The 5000-nt window shown below is 53.7% G+C and overlaps 1 non-coding gene across 1 annotated transcript in view; it reads right to left on the reverse strand.

The window, feature by feature from the left end:
* Positions 1–1596, reverse strand: part of LOC124743817 — a 1909-nt gene extending 313 nt beyond the window's left edge. The window contains exon 1 of the ribosomal RNA XR_007010573.1: positions 1–1596. This exon is cut by the window's left edge and continues 313 nt beyond it. This is a non-coding gene — a ribosomal RNA (small subunit ribosomal RNA).
* Between the last annotated feature and the right edge of the window lie 3404 nt (positions 1597–5000).

Below are 5000 nucleotides of genomic sequence, written 5' to 3' on the forward strand. Positions count from 1 at the left end.
ACACGCTGATTCCTTCAGTGTAGCGCGCGTGCGGCCCAGAACATCTAAGGGCATCACAGACCTGTTATTGCTCAATCTCGTGCGGCTAGAAGCCGCCTGTCCCTCTAAGAAGAAAAGTAATCGCTGACAGCACGAAGGATGTCACGCGACTAGTTAGCAGGCTAGAGTCTCGTTCGTTATCGGAATTAACCAGACAAATCGCTCCACCAACTAAGAACGGCCATGCACCACCACCCACCGAATCAAGAAAGAGCTATCAATCTGTCAATCCTTCCGGTGTCCGGGCCTGGTGAGGTTTCCCGTGTTGAGTCAAATTAAGCCGCAGGCTCCACTCCTGGTGGTGCCCTTCCGTCAATTCCTTTAAGTTTCAGCTTTGCAACCATACTTCCCCCGGAACCCAAAAGCTTTGGTTTCCCGGAGGCTGCCCGCCGAGTCATCGGAGGAACTGCGGCGGATCGCTGGCTGGCATCGTTTATGGTTAGAACTAGGGCGGTATCTGATCGCCTTCGAACCTCTAACTTTCGTTCTTGATTAATGAAAACATACTTGGCAAATGCTTTCGCTTCTGTTCGTCTTGCGACGATCCAAGAATTTCACCTCTAACGTCGCAATACGAATGCCCCCGCCTGTCCCTATTAATCATTACCTCGGGTTCCGAAAACCAACAAAATAGAACCGAGGTCCTATTCCATTATTCCATGCACACAGTATTCAGGCGGGCTTGCCTGCTTTAAGCACTCTAATTTGTTCAAAGTAAACGTGCCGGCCCACCGAGACACTCAATAAAGAGCACCCTGGTAGGATTTCAACGGGGTCCGCCTCGGGACGCACGAGCACGCACGAGGCGGTCGCACGCCTTCAGCTCGCCCCACCGGCAGGACGTCCCACGATACATGCCAGTTAAACACCGACGGGCGGTGAACCAACAGCGTGGGACACAAATCCAACTACGAGCTTTTTAACCGCAACAACTTTAATATACGCTATTGGAGCTGGAATTACCGCGGCTGCTGGCACCAGACTTGCCCTCCAATAGATACTCGTTAAAGGATTTAAAGTGTACTCATTCCGATTACGGGGCCTCGGATGAGTCCCGTATCGTTATTTTTCGTCACTACCTCCCCGTGCCGGGAGTGGGTAATTTGCGCGCCTGCTGCCTTCCTTGGATGTGGTAGCCGTTTCTCAGGCTCCCTCTCCGGAATCGAACCCTGATTCCCCGTTACCCGTTACAACCATGGTAGGCGCAGAACCTACCATCGACAGTTGATAAGGCAGACATTTGAAAGATGCGTCGCCGGTACGAGGACCGTGCGATCAGCCCAAAGTTATTCAGAGTCACCAAGGCAAACGGACCGGACGAGCCGACCGATTGGTTTTGATCTAATAAAAGCGTCCCTTCCATCTCTGGTCGGGACTCTGTTTGCATGTATTAGCTCTAGAATTACCACAGTTATCCAAGTAACGTGGGTACGATCTAAGGAACCATAACTGATTTAATGAGCCATTCGCGGTTTCACCTTAATGCGGCTTGTACTGAGACATGCATGGCTTAATCTTTGAGACAAGCATATGACTACTGGCAGGATCAACCAGGGAGCTGCGTCAACTAGAGCTGAGCAGCCGGCCGCCCGGGAGTGTGTCCCGGGGGCCCGCGCGAACACGCAAGCGTCCGCTCAATCATTCTGCAAACAGGAGGAGGCTGAGCTCCCCTGCACAATACACCTCGAAACCCTCTCAGGTCCCGGCGGCGCGCAGCGCCGTCCCAAGTACTTGGTCGGGTTCGAGAGAGGCGCAATCGCCCGGAGTTAGGCGAGTAGACGCTTTCGGTGCGACCACCCGTGCTCCCAACTGAGCTTGCCGCTGCCGACAGAGGCCCGGGAGCGTGCTGTCGTGGCATTGCCGGCGGGAGACAACACGCGCCACCTACGGTGACCGGCAGCTCCAACGCCAGCGCCACAGAAGGACAAAAGCCCCACTTGGGTGCCGAAGCGAACTCTCCCAGCACAGCGCACGCGCCAACACATCCGCACAGCTGCGATACAAACCACCAGCGAGAACCGCTGGGGCGACCGAGCAGCAGACGGCGTCGCGGCGCCGAGCGCCGGGCGGCGGCGCATCCTCAACGCACACAGTCCTCAATCGGACCAGCACACTGAAGATGTCCACCGCGCTTCGCACCGGGCCCGCGAGGACCTACTTTGGCCGCACGGCGCCGCGCGCAGGGTGCGCCGGCGCGCAGCTGCGACGCCTGCCGCGTCCGTCGGCCGGCGCGCCTGCCACTGGCCGCCCCCACCAGCCGGCTGTAGCGCGTGCGCCCACGCACCGCGCGGCCAGCACGCCGGGAGGCGCCCCCTCACCGGCCGGGGACGGTCCCACCCAGCCACCGCCGCGTATCGCTTCACACCCAGATGCCGTTCAGTTTCGTCGGCATGGTGGGTATCGCTGGAACAACCGGTTAGTACCTCAACCTATCGTCGCCATCACCGATTCACCCCTAGCGAGAACAACCGCACCACAACAGGTTACCATTTGTTCATTTGCGTAACTTCACCAGAAAACGCAGGCGTCCATCGCCATTTGCAACTTCAACGATTATTGCATGCCTGTGTCAGGTGTCACGCCACACTACGTCTGCCCACATACACGCAACAAAATGTGCACGCCTAGACAATACGTGGAAGGTGGCCCCCGTACGTATGCGATGTCCATTGCTCGAACGACTGTCAACCGGCCTCTGTAGCATGTCGCAGATATGGAACGCGGTGCACCATGCCATCACGGTGTGTGAGGAGAGACGACTAGGTCCGAATACATCAACAGACAGCTCATGCTGATCGCCATCCACGGCGTCCGTTCCTCCCACACGTCTCTATGGCGTACCACACTGCAATCCAGCTCTCATAGGGAGACGACACGTAGCTGCGTGCACAATATTTGCACTGTATGGTCCGCCGTTTTTGGGCGCAGTCGTTGTGCGGTCACACATGTGCCACGATGTATCATTCAGTACATAAGGACGAATGTGCAGTACAGATTGTGGTTCACGCGTACGACATCAGCGGACAGTTGACACAGGCCGCACCACAACGTAGCCTGAGTACGTCGCATGCGAAGGGCATTGAACATGCAAACTTCTCACCAACCAGCTTGCGAAGGCAGGGGGCAAGGTGGGGACGTGGGGAGGGGCGGCATGTACGTCCTGCTGCCATCCACATTACAGTGTACAGCAGGAGCATGTGGAAAGTGAGCAAGACTTGCAAGGTGTTTAACATGAAGCGATACACAGGGGTGCGGGCAGTGCGAGTAGCGAACTATATTGCGAGGGTTGCGGGTGGGCAACACTACAGTAATTGAACGAGTCGTATAACAATTACAGAGCAGGTTTAGGCGACAACGTGGGTTACGTTAAGGCGACAACATGGGTTAGGTTAAGGCACAACATGGGTTAGGTTAAGGCACAACATGGGTTAGGTTAAGGCACAACATGGGTTAGGTTAAGGCACAACATGGGTTAGGTTAAGGCACAACATGGGTTAGGTTAAGGCACAACATGGGTTAGGTTAAGGCACAACATGGGTTAGGTTAAGGCACAACATGGGTTAGGTTAAGGCACAACATGGGTTAGGTTGAGGCACAACATGGGTTAGGTTAAGGCACAACATGGGTTAGGTTGAGGCACAACATGGGTTAGGTTGAGGCACAACATGGGTTAGGTTGAGGCACAACATGGGTTAGGTTGAGGCACAACATGGGTTAGGTTAAGGTACAACATGGGTTAGGTTAAGGTACAACATGGGTTAGGTTAAGGTACAACATGGGTTAGGTTAAGGTACAACATGGGTTAGGTTAAGGTACAACATGGGTTAGGTTAAGGTACAACATAGGTTAGGTTAAGGTACAACATAGGTTAGGTTAAGGTACAACATAGGTTAGGTTAAGGTACAACATAGGTTAGGTTAAGGTACAACATAGGTTAGGTTAAGGTACAACATAGGTTAGGTTAAGGTACAACATAGGTTAGGTTAGGTTAGGTTAGGTTACACGTTGTTGTACGGAAAGGTGTAGGGGGGGGGGGGGGCGGGGGCGGCAGGTTCGTTGATAGTGATTATAGTAAGTGAATGCTTGTGACATGATCAGATTTGTCACGTCAGGATGCACCTTTGGCTTATTAGAGGCGGCGCTCCAATTCTATGCTTGTGTGAGACCTGTGTCTTTGACTCATGTCATTGTTTGTGCGCTGTGACAGGAGGTACTATTGTGATGTTGGGTGCACCGTTGTATAGGACATGTGTGGGTGTTGGTGCCTGGTCTGCGCAATGGTGGATGTCGAAAGGCTGGGATATTGTATTTTCCGCACGGACCTCCTGGTCTGGTTGTGATAGTGTGGATTGTGTAATGTGGCGGAGAAGATGCACTGGATGTTGTTCCATGCTGGTGCTTACATATTGTATGTGCGCCTGTTAGAAGCAGAGAGTGGTGCGTGATCAGAGTGTCTGGCTGACGTGTGGTTCCCATTTTGGGCAGACTCTTTCAGCATGTATACGGACAGTTGTGTATATTTGCTGTAGTTTGATGGCTCTGCATTGATTACTAATCAGCGCCGTGTGTACGGGTAATCTGGTTCCAGTCCAAAATGTTCCATCTGTGTACATTAGTGACAAAGACTCCCCCCATGCAGTGGGGCTCGGTCTGTTATAACTCTTCCGCGTAATATATTTGCCCCACGTTTTTGCGACTGCGAGTGCGAGTGCAACGCGCATGGGGACCGACATGCTGATGGCTCGGTATCGGACGCCGTACAGTGAGCAACGCGATCGCGTCTCTCGCTCGTAAGTGGTACAGGTCGCGGCTCATGTATACGGACAGCGGGAATGTCGCATATTGGAAATAACTCTTCATGAAACGCAAGTTATAGGGGTGGATTGCACTTTACGAGTGCGGGAAACGTCCGCCGTTCATCCGCTGGAGGTGCGAGTTTGGCGGTTGGGGTGGTGCACGAA

This window comes from Schistocerca piceifrons, unplaced genomic scaffold (assembly GCF_021461385.2).
Source record: "Schistocerca piceifrons isolate TAMUIC-IGC-003096 unplaced genomic scaffold, iqSchPice1.1 HiC_scaffold_265, whole genome shotgun sequence".
Taxonomy (NCBI): domain Eukaryota; kingdom Metazoa; phylum Arthropoda; class Insecta; order Orthoptera; family Acrididae; genus Schistocerca; species Schistocerca piceifrons.